This window comes from Pleurodeles waltl, chromosome 12, assembly GCF_031143425.1.
Source record: "Pleurodeles waltl isolate 20211129_DDA chromosome 12, aPleWal1.hap1.20221129, whole genome shotgun sequence".
NCBI lineage: Eukaryota > Metazoa > Chordata > Amphibia > Caudata > Salamandridae > Pleurodeles > Pleurodeles waltl.
Genome location: NC_090451.1, coordinates 627,692,330 through 627,708,348, shown reverse-complemented (window position 1 = coordinate 627,708,348; position 16,019 = coordinate 627,692,330). Strand labels below are relative to the sequence as shown.

Below are 16,019 nucleotides of genomic sequence, written 5' to 3'. Positions count from 1 at the left end.
AATATTCCGTTTGTTTCTTTGCAAGGGATTCTGGAAAACACGCCACCATAAAAATATTACTGTGATTCTTTTGAATTTGTAACATGAATCCCAACAGCACTGTCTTATAGTTTTCCCTCTTTCAATACCCTGGTGAAAATTCGGTTTCACCAGTTGCAAATGGTTCCAACTGGATCCTTCTGCAGCATTTGATTTAGTTTACAATAAACTATGTAGCTGGTAGGAAAAAAATGGTAGTTTGATGAGTGGGAAAAAAAAATAAAACCAGCAAGCACCAGACACACTTTGGCATCAATGGCCTGCGTGAAGATACAGCCGGAATCAATAGGAATTTTTCATCCTCACAGTTCATTGGATATACAAAAAACACTAGCTAGCAACTTTATCTGGTGGAAACCAACTGTTATTGGTCAAAATAAATTTCCTTAAGGAAGTGTCAGGTTTTGAGGGAAATATACAGTGTGTTTGTACTGTGAAGTGCTTTGTCATCTAAATGTTTTCATACCAAAGGTAGTCATTGAAAGTGCCCCGGTAAAATGATTCAATAATGCTGCACAGTGCTGACTATTAGGCAGAAATGGGTTTTCCCTGGGGTTATGTATTACCTCAAGATTACGCTATCTGCTGGTCGGAATGCCGTGAAATGTGTTACTACCATGTTTTCCTAATTCCTAGTGGCGAAACCTAGGGTATTGCGTTTCTGCACAAATTTGACCAGATTTTACTCCTGTTTGCACCCAAATCAGGATTAGTTTGGCTGGGGTCAGACTGGGACAGAAGCCCGGTCCCCAAAATAAAAGCGTCCCCATTAGTGAATTAGACCAGTGGTTCCCAAATATTTGACTTCTGTGGACCCCCACTTTATCAATACTAAAACCTGGGGACCTCCACTGAATTATTATTGGAATCCCCCCCACCCCACTGAGTCATTACTGAAAGCTGGGGACTTAATCTGTTAAATATTATTTAATTTTCCAAGCAATCACGGACCCCCTGAGGAGGCTTCAAGGACCCTCAGGGATCCCCGGACCTCAGTTTGGGAATCACTGAATTAGACATCTAAATAAGTGGCCCACGTTTGCAAATTGAGGACATTTTGAACTTGTAAAGACGTGTACAATTGTTATGAAAGGTAGTGAAGAGTGCATGCTTTTATGCTTGCTGGAGGCAGTGTTTGCGGTAATACCAGGGAAACCAACAGCAAAAAACAGCCCACCAGACCTTAAAAGAGGCCAGCGGATAAAAAACAAGTGCCCACACACTGACCTGTCAGACTGCCTTATTTGATTGCCCTACATGCCAGTTCAACCCCTTGGCACCCAGAGAGAAAGCCTGAGTAGTCAAAGTTCGAAACGAGAAGCGTTTTTAGTGCATAACACGTTTTAGGCTCCCCATCCATTCAAAACACACAGATCTAATATTTGCTGAAGTCCAAAAGCTTCTCTTAAACTGCCTTCAACCCTTCCCGAACGCTGGTCTCTAAACGACATCTTTGTCCTCGACTATTTTTCACGATGCACGTTTTCGCACAAGCGGTTGGTTGTTGCTGGGCCATCTCGCATGCACATTTTCCTTCTGGGGGGAAAAAACACCTTCACGATTGCAACAATGGCAGAAAGCTGAGAAGGGGACGAGGAGAGGGAGGGAAGGGGGAACTAATGGAGAGAGGGCATCCAATTTATGTCAAGAAAAAAATTCGCAACCTTTGTATTCAATAAAAGCTTGCCATTACCCGACGAAAATAGTGTTGTTTTTTTGTGTTTGTGATTATCCTGAGCACATCTCTGGGAGAGTGAGGCACCGGGGGAAAGCTTTCTGTTTCCATAGCGACAATCACGAGGCCGCGCTATGCCAACCCGGGCCTGTTTGCTTCTCGGAGCTGTACGTAAACACAATTTTTTGAAACACTTTTTAAAAACATAATACAGGAGCGAGGGCTCGCTCAGGGAGCGAAAGGAATGAGGCATCTTTTAAAAAAATGTCTTCATTTCGTCTGCTTTCGAAACAATCATGCTCCAAGATTTTGGGAAATTTTGGAAAAGATCATGGCACGGGTGCTATCCATTCTACTCAGTGGATGTAGCTGGAAGATAGGCACGAGAGTTGGGGTGCGGACAGCAGGAGGTGTCTTCGCACTGTTGAATGTTGGAGTTATAGGGTAAGGTGATCCTTAGATACAAGGAGATGTTAGAGTCTGATCCGCCATGCCTAGGATCCAACAAAACAAAGTTTGTCTTCTGATGGCCCATACGCCTCATGTGCCAATTGATGGAAACTGACATCTGCTCCGCTGTGTACACCAGATCAAAGACACAGAGGGTAGTATTCGACCCTGGATGGGACACCCCCAGCTAGCATTGTGTGGCATAAGATCTGCTGTGTGCGGGATATTTGTTAGATTTTGATTTTTCATGAGCACGATACAATCCAAGAAGGACTTAGGAGAGCTTTGCAAAGAGTGTACACAATATACAATGGTTGTAAAAAGGGTGAAGGATACGGGTGGAGGATATCGGATATGAACATGGGTCTCGGGTATGACCGATGGCCCTCATGTACAAACATACCATCTAAGAAATTGTAAAGTGTGACAAATAATAAATCACAATTTACGATTTCTTAAATGGAATGTACTGAGATGCATTCAGTAGAAGTGGCAGCAATTTTCACGCTGACCTCTACCGAATGTATCATTATTTTGTGAACCAATCTAATTTCTAATAGGCCTGTTCACAACATTCTACATTTTAGTGGGTGGTAATTGGTTATACCTCCTTAATATGCATGAAGTAGGTTACAAATTGCGGCCCACTATAATTGGCTAAACTTACAGGCATGGTAGCTTGCTGGGGTCAACAGGCCACTATGTCTGTGATTTTAAATAAAGCAATTTTTTTAATACAGCCCGATTTCCCTAAAGGAAAATGGGATGTAATTAAATACTATGAAATATTACACAAACCTTTTTATGAGCAGGCAGTGGTCCATTCTGCTGTTGCAATGGTTCCGATTTTGCAAATCAAAGCCATTCCGACCATAAAATAGCTCTGTATAGGAGGGCCTATGGCGTGAGGTATAGGATGTTGTAGGAACACTCACCAAAGATGCACAGATATAATGGTCAAAAAGAAGGTGATGTTTCAGGTGTACGATATTTCAATACATGATAACAAGGCGTGCAATGGTTGTAGTTATGGATAACATTTAGGGGGTCATTCTGACCTTGGCGGTCTTTTCGCAAGACCGCCGAGTTACCGCCGCGGTGAAGACCGCCGACCGCGGCGGTATGCCGCTGTGCGCATTCTGACCGCTGGGAGCGTTCCGCCGGAAAACCGCCAGCAGCCACACTGGCGGTCGGCGGGAAAGTGGAGACTGGTCAACCTCCACCGCCACGCCAGCAGAACACCGCCCACAGAATTACGACCCACATTTCTGTGTGGCGGTCTTCTGTTGGCGGTCTTCTGTTGGCGGTCACCTCCCCATGGCTCCTGTCACCTCCCGGAGGACCAACGCACAAGGTAAGTTGATCGTCCGTGAGGGGAGGGGGTGGGGGGGTGTTGTGTGATGTGTGCGTGCATGGGGGTGTGCGTGTGAGTGTGTAGAGGGGGTGTGTGAGTGCGTGCATGCGGGCGGGGAGTGCTGCTGTGCCTATGGGCAATGTGTGTAGTTCGGCGGGTGCGCATGTCGGCATGTATGTGTGCGGGTATGTGTCCCCGTTGTGTATGTGTGTGTGTAGGGGGTGTGTATATGTGCATGTTGGGGGTGTGTGCATGTCGGGGTGCGTGTATGTGCATGTCGGGGTGGGGGTGGGGAGGGGGTTCGTACCACCTCTGGGGGGTGGCAGTGGGGTGGAGGGTGTGGGGGGAGGACTCGGGGGGGCAGTGGGGGGTGGGGGAGACCCCTATCAGTGCCAGGGAAGGTATTCCCTGGCCCCGATAGTGCCTACCGCCATGGTTCGCATGGCGGTTCCCGAACGCCAGAAACCGCGGCGGTGAGCAGGGTCATGATACCGTTGGCGGTCTTGGGTCGACCGCCGGACCGGAGTGCGCAGACTCCAGCCCGTCGGTCATGACCGCCGTGGCTGTCGGAGTGGGGAAGTGGCGGTCGGTCGCGGCGGTGACCGCCGCGGTCAGAATGCCATTTTTAATACCGCCGGTCTGTTCGCGGTCCGACCGCCGCCTCTCCGCCGACCGCCAAGGTCAGAATGAGGGCCTTAGTCTTCAAGTTGGACTAAATACAATGATCATAAAGACAGAGCAGGTTGCACTGTATGAGATATTTTGACCGGATGCAATTTGTAGGCTTAAACATAACCAAAATTATGGGTTTGATAGTAATTTTCTTGGTTTTTCATTTGCGGATGGGACTAGTGGGTGATGCGGGTGTACTGTGAAGGGTGGGAGTGAATAGAGGGCATTGGGAGGCATCATGTAATTTCAGCCACACATGCTTCTTGTGTCTGTTACTGAAGGATGCGAAAGAAGGGTCCCATCAGGCTGACTGTGGTGTTTTCTCTCTTTTCTAGGAGGTGAACAAAATGGTGTATTTTTTGCCATAAGTTGTCGACCCCAGCAGTCATAATGGATGTCTGCTGCGTCATATATGTGTGAAACCAGCAGTTAACGCGTGGCATGTTTTTTACTTTAGTGTGCGTCTGTTCAGATGTATGTAGTAAACATTTGCAGACAGACTGTGAATTTTGATCTACCATGAAGGGTATGTGCCTGCTGGTTAATTGATTGTCTTATTTACTAAATATTGAAGATTCCAGCTGGTAGACAATACCCCCTGGTTTGTAATAATTGTATAATCCCAGCCGGTAGAGGGTGGTATCTGCTCTGCTCAATGTAGCGACTCTGAGCATTCACAGTGTGGCTTCAGATCCGCCACTTATGGGAGGTAACAGCAGACAGAGTGTGGAGTCTCATTCGAAACCTTGTAAGACCATATAAGGTTAGGTCTTGGTTGCCATATAGTGGAGGACTTCAGAAGTAAGTTTGTGGGGTCTTATCCCTCATATCATGAAGAGCACAGGAGTTAAAGTGTGGGCTGTGATCCAGAGGGCAGAGAATGGTTTCCTATTTACTCTACATTGGCAAGCGGAGTAAGGGTCCTTATCTGTCATAATTCAGGGGCCCCCGATAGCAATGGTGGCATCCGATTCCTAATGCGTGTTTTTTGTGGTGCTTCTTTCTCATTCTAAAGGAACAGGTACACTAAAAGACCTGTTCAGGTTGACTCCTTTAACCACCCCTGACAATGACACACTGGTTCAATGCGTTCAAATGTACAGAGCTGTCACGGGTTTTGTGAAAGTGACTCCGCCTTTATCGTCTCACAACTACATATTGAACCTGGAGATGAAGTTGCCTTGACGTATACAAAGGTTGGAGTCGGGATGCACTCTGCGACCCCAGTAACTAGGGTTGGACTGGCCAATAGTGGAATCAGGCGGTGCCAGATGGACTGGCCTGACAGGGCACAGTGTGGGCCGGGCTTTTGGCTGCTTGTGGGCCTGTTTTATGGTCGGCTAGGCCAGGCTTTACAGTTGAATTACCTGCAGTAGGCACAAAGTTCAAAACTGCCCAAATTTGCAAACATTGGCCACCTTTTTAGCTATTCAATTCACTAATGGCGGCCACTTTTATTTTGGTGTCTGGGCCTAGTTTCTGTCCCAGCCCCACCCTGAGAAGTGCAGATTGTGGTAGGATTCCAAGCCACAAAGTAAAAGTAATAGGGCGAGCAGGGCCTTCTGGTCTGTGCTTGGAAAAGAGGAGGGGAAAAGGAGAAAAGAGAAGCCATTTGATGGGACTCAGATAAATCTGCAATGCAGCAAGTGCTCCATTACAAGACACCCAAGATTTGAGAATAGAGCTGTTGTGGACATGGTCAATACCACAGCTTTAATTTTGCGAATGAGAAAAGAACACTAATACTCATCAGGGTCTGAGTTGACAGGTATGCGTGCCTAGCACTACTATGTACACTGAATTATAACTCACAAAGGCAGATGTGGGGTTTAAAGAATTGGAAGGAAAAATACAAACTATTACAAACTATTGCAAAAAACAGCATCAAAGGCTGGGTGCCCAAAGAAATGTGGTTCAAACTCAGTAGCCACGCTGAAAGATTGAAAGGATGGGGATTCACACACAGCAGATCACTGTAGGTAAGCTGTTCGATCAGTGTCTGCTCCATCTGGAATCTCATGAGTTATCAACTGTGACAGGGAAACGTAAAAGCGAAGACAGGCATTTTACATACGACCCAAACCCTTTTATGGAGGGCATATGGCGCCATCATCTATTCAATAGGCCACCAATCAGTATAGTTGTTCTGCAGAAACAGAGTGGGAGTAGAAGCCCCCTACAATCCCCAAAGAGCTTCAGGTATCTATTCTGTCTTCTGGGGCTGAGGCCATCTCAGTTCACCAAAGCTAGAGTGAAAAGCCCTATGGCCATGAAGCATCATCTTGCCATGTTCAGGATGGTCAGTAGGTACACATATAGAGGCAAATTAGTAAATCTCAGGCATTAAATGATTGATTATTTCTAATGCATATCAGGGATATTCTTTCCTTTTCCTAGTAACTCCTTCATATGACTTTGTCTATTGGTTACCAGTAATGCTTCATTTATGTTTATAATTGCAGGTTATTGGCACTAACACTCATTTTTAGGGACCAGGAAGACAAAAAGGATTAATTAAAATACAAGAATGAAGGGAGAAGACAGGGATAAAATAGAACTTGCAAAATTGAGCAAAAGACACAGCAAGTATGGGAACATGGAAGAAAGAGGAATGAGGTGGAATCAAGGATTGCTTGTCTTTTACATGAAAAACAATCATTAAGAAAACAGTTTTGACACTTTATTTTGCGAAACATTCTTTACAAACTTTTCTTTCAGATTTTTTATTTCAACAGGTTGACAAAACCAACCTGGAGAAAATCATTTTTAAAGAAACATTAGTTTTTTTAAGTGCCCCTCCTATACCTCCACTTTTTTCAGGGGGTACCCCTTCCCTATTTACGCCTACCGCTGCCTCTGCCCACCTTTCACCCTTTTCCTGATTTCTTTCTAACTACTCTCCCCACCACATCTACTTTTCCACCTTCCACTATATCCTTCACCTTTTACCTTTGATATTCTTCTTGCTGTCTTCTTCTCTCTTCCTACCTCACCCACTCTCTGCTCCTTTTTTTAAATAATGGGTCATGGTAGACAGATACCTTGTTTTCATTAGACATATACCTTTTCCAAGAAAACAAGCAATTTTCATGAAAAATTTATTTCATCATTTTGATATTTCTCCATAGTAGAGTTTCATTAGCCTGATTTTGCCACACATGGACGACGTGGACACATCACTTTTCACACTGAATTGATATCCTATAGATTAAGGTGCATCTCTGTCTCCCTCCCGAGGAAGACTAACTGAAGTTACCTACTTAGTTGACGAGATATCAACGACATGTAACGTTCAAAATGCTTTTTAGGATCCAAGACCAACTTGGTGGAAGCTTACATTTGAAACTCCCTGCTTCCGCCCTTATTTACTCCCAGAAGCATAGGTAGCCATATTCTGTATTTACTTGTATTTGAGTAAGTGCTTAATTTGTAAATAAAGAAGTGCCGGTGCCCAAAGCCCTTCTCTTAAACACGAGGCTGCTGTAATTAAATCTCTCAACACTGACTACTGAGGCAGCATAATCCTGAAGCCATCTCGGGCCTCTTTAATCCACTCCCTGCCCCTTCAGCTCATCCTGCAACTTTCTGCTTACTCCCTTTGTGACGTTTTTTCGTTTTTCTTTCTTCCGTCTTTCCTATATGTGTCTTTTGCTTGCAGCAAATGCTTGAGGCATAAGAATAAGCCCCGGCCCTCACAGATAAGTGCCGGTGCTCAGCACCGGAAACAACAAGCACAAATTAAGCACTGATTTGAGTTGTTTTGCATTTTTGTTCTATTTGTACACAATGCACAAGCACTACGTCTTTTCTATGCACCATTTTGATGAGCACCTCATCTAATATGGTTTGTGCTACGTTACGCTTGCCTGACAGTATCACCACTTATATTTGCAATAAATGATTTATCATATGAAGTTTGGGCTCGTTGTTTGTTATTTGGAAAGCATGTATTGTGAGAGGAAGTAGACTAACTCTTTTACAAGCTGATCATTTGTGTATAAAAATCCCTTAAGAACCACTGTATTGATGAATTGTTCAGGATACCCAGGTTGTGGGGAATACAGGGTGGCCCCGTTGTTGTTTCTGTGCCAACAATTTTCTAGGCCAGGGTTCTGCAAAGTCGGTCCTGGAGAGCCGGGTCCATGCCAGATTTTTAGCATATCCACATTTAGAAGAATGTAGATTTCTGAAACATCTTTTTTCTAAATGTGGATATGCTAAAAACCTGGCATGGACCCAGCTCTCCAGGACCGACTTTGCAGAACCCTGGTCTAGGCACATACACTGCAGAAGCTGCAGTTGGGCAAAGAGAGTTCAAGGTGTCTGAATTTTCTTCTGTTTTTTTCCAAGTTCATTGAGTTTAATCATTGTCAAATGTAAATGTCCCAAATGTTCAAATTCTTCTTATTTGTAGTTATTTATAGTAGTTACTAGGTAGTTTTGCTGTTGTGGTGAAACATCACTGTATCAATATCTTATTATTTGTGATATTTTGTGAGTAGTCTGCTTGGTCGCGCCAGGAGTAAGTGCTGTATTGTATCCTAATACTTATTTCTAGAACTCCGTTTCCGAACCTCCCTCAGAAGTGGGACATACAACTGGGATGGGTTCTTTAGGCAGCACCTGAGCGTAAAATATCCACCATATTTGGAAGGCGCAACGAGGCAGGCGGAGCGCAAAGAGCCACCAGGATGAATGTGGACTCTTACTCTTCTTGTACTTTATAACAGTTGGACAGGAGTGAAGTAAAGAATTCAGTGGATTACCCTGCGAACCCTTCTCACAATCCACACTGGATATTCAATTTAATGGTACGGTACAAGGATAGTGACTTTTTACGATTGCGCTACCATACTACAGTAGCATGAATATTGATAACCAAAATAGCAACAAAATAAGTATATATTGGTAATTAGGGTAATTAGAGCATTGGAATGTTGAGAGTTCTAATGAAAGCAAGAGAGTGGCTCAGGCTTAATCAATTTATGCTTGATTTATTTCAGTCTTTTTTCCTACATATGCTTTGCGTGGATGGTAAATGTTTTATTACTTCTAACTCTGTCTTTGTAATGTTTGCTTTGATACATAGAACCCCTACATGTGCTTTGTACAACAAATGCCTTGTCGGGGGGAGCCGGGATAGTAAACGTGAGGAAGGCTATACTTATTGAGAAGCGTACCTCTTAGGATGAGCTTACTGGGCATGGCAAAGACAGTTCACTTTCTCAAAGCGCTATCATGGTAAGCTACCAGAATATGTTAAATAAAAGGCAATCTGCCAGAAATATTGTGTCATAAATATAAATTTTAAAAATATTGTCCCATTGTAATAATAAATATTAAATCAATAATAAACTCCATAAAATTGAGCGTAAGAAACCGGAAAAAGTGTCCACTGCAATAGACAGTTTGAATGCAAGAGATTTCACAGAAGAATCAAGATGCAACCAAGTGTTCTTAAGGCAAAGTTTCTCCAACATGATTTGTTTCATACATGGTTGCTTATGTCACATGTGTTTCATGTCTTTTGGGACCTAAAAACATTATAGTGAGGACATGTCATTAGAATCACAGTATCCGGGTCTGGGTTTATGTGTGTCCTCCTAAAGCATTCTGGGAAATACAGTCTTGGTTTGATTCCACTGAGCTGATTAGACTGATAAACCTAAAAAAGATTTGTAAGTGGAAAGTTCAGGACTGGAAAAAAGTGCCTATCATCATATGAAGTTAGTTGGTTACCCTAGTTATGAAAGGAACGAGCCTGATCACAACAATTTCAATATAATGGAAAATCAAATAAAGAAAAAGGTTGTCTGTTATACTATTCAGGAGAAATTAGAGATTAACTTGAAAAACTGCCCAAGATAACACTCACCTTTTGTAGGGAATATCAACTTTAAATCAAAATACAGAATGAAGTTGTAGCTCCGCATAAAAGGATGGAAAGTGTCCACTGAAGTTTGCATATCAACACGTTTGGCTTGTTTGAGATTAAATTGCCATTATTTTCAAAATGGCTGCTGGTGACAGGCTTCTGTATTAAAGTGCATTCTAGGAAGTACACTGGTACACATATATTCGTTTATGTCACCACGTTCAAATCGATGAGAAAATCATGAAAAAATAATTTAGAATGCTCAAAATTTTGCATAATGGTATGGGGGTTCACAAATCCTCATTTACACTTTTGACAGAGGCTTGTTTTTTAAACCTTAGTTTATTCCTTTTTGTAGCCCTCTGCAATTTTTGTTGGAAGGCAGGAAACTCAAGCTAACCCATGCGTGGTGATTATTTCACGCAGTTTGTTTTCTGGTATACGAGATCATCTATTCAAATATATTGTGTGCTCCTTGTTCTCAGATTCTCTCCCACCAGTGTGCATTTTTTGTCTGTGTGGTAGTGGCACATCAGAACCCTGCATCTTTTCTGTTTTAATTTTATGTTTCCAGAGCCATTTTCCCTGCCTCAGTCCCATCCTCGCATAAATTAACTACAAGGTCAGATTGGTCTATTCTGTTTCTTCTATGGCACTCTCTTTGAAAAAATAAACATTGGAATGAGCTTTGATTTTTGGTGCCTTTCTTCTCATTTTTAATACATTTTCACTGGATATATAACTTTTCCCGAGGTCTCCTGTCACTCATTAAGTCCAAATAATTAATCAGGTTACATTTTTTCTTTAGAATCCTGTATTTAAAGGCCTTCTTTCCCTCCTATAAAAGTCATACGTTCATTTGTCTGAAAATATAATTGATGGCTATACAAGAAAGAGAAATACATGTCAGTTCTGCTATTTTTCTGTCTTTTATCAGGTGATGCAGGCTGGGGTGGAAGCAGTGAAGACAAACAGAGCCAGTGCTGGTGTGGAGGAAGGATAAGAAGGACAGACCAGAGGCGGGCAGACTGAGCTCTACACAAGGAGGCAGGTCACAGAGAGGAGGCGGCATGGGCGGGCAACGACAGCGGGCAGATGGAGAGACCGCCACAGTCATAAGGGAGTGATTCTAACACCGCACTGAGCAAGAAGTGCCAGTAAAAAGAAACTTCCACTATGAACAGGGAGAGACATAGGTCAAGTGAAACAAAGCGTAAGGGACTTTTAACCACAGTGTTAATATGATTATGATATGATGAAGATGATGATGATCTTGATGATGATGAAGACAGTGATGATTATTAATTATAATCATTGTAATTATTTTTTATTGTCATTATTATCACTACTACTGTTATTGCTACTACTACTACTAATAATCATAAAAATAAGATCAATCGTAATAACAATACTAATTATTATTAGTGATACTAATATTAAAAAACAACAACAAATATGATATTTAACAATGTGTTTTAAATACAGTGCTTCATATGTCAGTTTTTGGCATTTGTGGTTAAGGTAAATAAAGAGTGTTGTTTTAATTTTTTTTTTAGCAATGCTTAATTGATATACCTCATAACTATGAGCAGTTGGGTTAGCCCTCCTATTACTCAGACTTGTGGCGAGCGATTTACACCAGATGTCAACAAAAAGTGTTCAACTTGCTAAGTTATCTTGCAAGCTATGAGAAAAAATATTGAGAAAAAACATTTCACCCTAAAAAATTAAGCTGAGACAAGCTGTATAAATATAGTGCTACATTTGCAAGCGAGGAAAGAAAACGAAACCGGATGAGATAATGAACCACTATGAGACCATCTGAGATGTCTTCTGTCCTCCCAAACAAACCGTGAAAGAGGGTGTTTAAGTCTAAAAGGGAATAACTTTCATTCTGTTTTTACTTTGGCGAAGGGACGCCAGACAGCTTCTGGAACCAAGTTTTAAAATAAACAAGCACTGGCAAAGCCAATAGGTCTGAGATTGGCAGGCTTGGGCTCTGGTTGAGTTTGCTTTTTTTTTATTACAATAATATTGTAGAAAAATAAGCAGAATAAAAAAAGAAAACATATAGGGCCAGATGTACGAAAGGATTTTACCCATTCTGTGTCTATGGGAAAAAGCTTTCGTACATATGGCCCCTAGTTGCTTAAACATGACATACATATGCTTGCACAAAAAAATAAAAAAGAACAAAAAACAAGTGTTGAACATAATTTTAATACAACACTAGCCCACCTGCCTATCAGGCAATTGAACTTAAAAGAGTTATAGGGACCCATTTCAGTTTTAATGGACATCACAGGAAATTATTATCCTTACTGGTGCAAATACAAAATGTTGTTACGTTTGAATTACTGTAAACTGAAGCCATAATTTAAATAAACAAGGAAGACAAAAAAATGAAAGAGTGCATCAAAATGGAAAGAAAAACACAATGGTAAGTTCAGTATTCGCCTACAGCCCTGGCACCATAGTGCTCTTTTTTTCATTCGGCGTGTACTTGTGATCAAGCAAAATGTTGCTCAGAGCAGAAGAAAGTCAATGGCTGAAGCACGCTGATGCTTCGCCTTTGCTGATTGGTGCAGTGGGTGGAGGTAAAAGGAAGCTGAACAGGTCAGTGTATAACGAGGGCTGATCTAAAGCCCCTCTGTGTGTCTACATATGAATGCATTTTTAGGCCTCACCTTAAAAACAGCATTACCCGTATCGCCAGACTATTATTATCCAAAAATGTAATTCATATTATATATTCATAGAGGGGGTTTTGGTCAGCAGGAGTGGTCTGTTGAATTGTCATTCACATTTTGCTTTGCCCACCACAACATACATCATGGGGCAAGGGTCAGCCCACTTTACCCATTGGTTCCCTTAACTTTTAGTAACAGCACAAAGCTGTGCACATTGTTCACATCCACTTAAAATATTTTCTCTTCACTGACAAAGACTGCTAAAAGTGTGCATTTTAATTTCATTTTGTGTATTTATCTTTAAAAATTGATATTTATTCGCCTGCAGTTTGGTGATTTAATTATAAGTTTGCTGTTATATAGCGTTCATGTACCTTTTTGGCACTGTAGCTGCTTTGAGTGCTTAGCTGTGTGGTAATTTATTCTTCTCTCCCTCACAAAAAATAAGAGTAAAATGTGTCACACAAATGCAAAGCAGTATTTTGCATTCACTGGTAAAATAGCCAAGCCAGTTATTTTTTAATATTGAACATTTTTAGGCAGGAATAAGGTGGCCACATTTAGGTGGCAACATGTTACTTTTTCTTTTGTGTTTGTGGCATGTGGTTGCAATTTTGGAAAAAATAACTATTGCATCAGTATGCTCAGGCCAGGCATATTGGTTTTTGTCGATCTTTATTTATTTGTTTAACACGGGTTAGCGAAAGAACCGACGCTGTCTCTAGGTCAGAACTAAAAAGCATCAAAACCACAGGAAAATCTCCAGGCAGGGGTCAAAAGAATGAGTAAATATTAATTGAGGCGAAAAACTATTGACCTTTTCCTCTGTCGACCTGAGCAACAGCGCATTGTTTTTCCTCGTTTGGTGAGTGGGCACGCTAATGGCGCTTCAGCGGCGCCTAATGCACGTTTTTTTCTGCTCCGTGGCAGTGAAATAATTGCAAACCTTTTGACATTCGCCAAGCAAACGCGGTCAGCAACCTCTCCGCGCATCTGGTCTAATTTTTCTGTTGTGTGCTCCTGTTTACAGGTTGGTTCCTTGTGAAATATTCATCCGCCTTCTTCCGCTGATTTGTGAACAAGTGCCTGTCTGCCTTCTGAGAAATGTTGGCGGTGATTCAGAAAAGAGGAACTTGCTCCCATAAGTGCTTACGCCCACTATAGATAAGTAACTTACTCTTGGGTTAAACCGGCATGACTCACTCAAGCAATCGAGCTCTAGTTAAATGTCTGTAAAACACTGCAAAGGTAAATTGTGAAGTGGAAAGGCAAGAAACGGTTTGCAGATGCTCATGAAAAAAGACATAATTTGCATGTGCGAAATGGGAGAGTCAAAGGAGTGACAGGACCTTCGATGAATGTTTATTCGAGATTTTTTGTGGATTTGTTTAACCTGTGTCGTTGTTAATGGCATCTTTGGAGTACTGCATAAGTATTTCCGGCCTGATGTTAAATTAATTAAATTTGTGAAAAATAAATATCTCTAATCTGCCTTACTGAGTTGCACATTTGTGACACAAAAGACCATGATTTATGGTCGTTGGGACAGTTGTGTCCACTTCTAATAAAAGAGTGGGTGTTGGCAGGCAAAGAAAATTAGAGTGTGCACCAACAATGGGGCATGGTGTAGCGCTCAACAAAACAGGACGCGCTGGTGCACTCAAATGTTTCTCTGACAATTCATTCAATCAAGTCAAAGACCATTGCATGGCAGATAGTTCCAAGGATGCCATAAGGACCGTTTGGTAAGATGGCGCTTTGGGCATGTGTTGCTATGTTTCTGCTGCTCACACAATGGAGAGGAAGGAAGGACAGTGTATTCTGGACAAGGTTCACACTATTTGGCAAGGTGCGTGAAGTTGTGTTAGCAAGGCATTGGTTATGACCACATATGATCCTGGACGCAATCATGAACTGGGGTAGTTTACGTGGCACTCCCATGTCAAGTCCTACACGTGAGACTATTCATGCTGTGTTGCATTTGCTCATGAGCTCTTTTCCAAGTAACCAGTGCAAATCTGCTAGCATTTTGCAGGTCTGCTAAATTGGTATGCCTATGCCAGGTGGATGCAGTGGATCAACAACCGCATGAACCTTCACATCACCTTGCCACAATCTGTGCAGAACAGGGAAACTGTTTCCCACACATTCTGCGTTGTTGCTCATTTCCCATGCGTACTTGGAGTACACAACAGCACACCCATGCGGCATTGCAACCATCGTACAACGAACATCTCTGAAGCTATCAGAATAACTGTTATACCATCAGTAGTTGCAAGTCATGAATGATGATGGGAGTCACATTATTTTTATTTAGTTATTTGGAAATTTCAGAGTTCTGCATGCCTCTTTATATTTACTTCCCAATGCTGAAGATGAGGAAAAAAAACAAAGCTTTGTAAGCTCTTTAAAGTCTTATCAACAGGGTAGTACCATTGTGATGTTCTTCAAATAGTATCACTAAATATCGACTTGAAGAATATCCACATGTGGAGTCAGGTATAGAAATCTACACTTACATACTTGCTCATATTTTTTCGATATTTAGTTAGCTATTTTAGTATTCCCTCGATATTATGACTTTGACATTTACTATACCAGTCTATTCTCCAGAATCTAATTCATGAAGAACTCAATTGTTGGCAAATTTGAAAAATCCTCCTTTCAGCTGTTCTCTGAACCACTTGCAGTTTGATTCTGAGCTCAGCTTTGAGTTTAGAGCAGGCTATAACTTAGGCTCCTAAACTCTGGTGGATCCATCTCCATGTTCAGTTTTTAAAAGGACTGTTGAACGACAAGCATGCATTCAAGTGAATGTCCCTAGTTGGAGAGTTGTGGGTGGATAACAAGTAAGAAATGTTGGGTCTTTCCCCACTGGCTTTGATGATAAACCACTTCTAACCTAGGACCAACACTCAGAAGGATATATTTGTTGAAGTTGTTAGGATTGTTGAAATATAAGTATGTATTTAAGTGGAAGTCCCTAGTTGGAGAGCTGTGGCTGGCTAATGAGTAAGACAATTGGGTCTTTCTCCAATAAGTGTTGGTAACAATTCACATCAATCATGAGCATCTCAATGTCCCTGTTGCAGCACAGAGTGTGGCAATTTTGTCTATGTCAGCATTTCTGTCTTGTGCAGTCTGGTGACCACGACCACACGTGTCTCTGATTTAAAGATGCATCTTACTGCTTTTACGTGAAAAGGTTACATGAACTCACATATTTGTGTGTATTATTTTGGAAGGTGCATGATTATCTAAGCA

General features: G+C 41.8%; 1 long non-coding RNA gene across 1 annotated transcript in view; it reads left to right on the top strand.

The window, feature by feature from the left end:
• The window catches only part of LOC138268417 (uncharacterized), a 68,496-nt gene extending 54,255 nt beyond the window's left edge, over window positions 1-14,241 (top strand). The window contains exons 4-5 of the long non-coding RNA XR_011199995.1: window positions 11,003-11,278; window positions 13,786-14,241. This is a non-coding gene — a long non-coding RNA (uncharacterized lncRNA). The remainder of the gene's footprint in view (window positions 1-11,002; window positions 11,279-13,785) is intronic.
• Window positions 14,242-16,019: the final 1,778 nt, after the last annotated feature.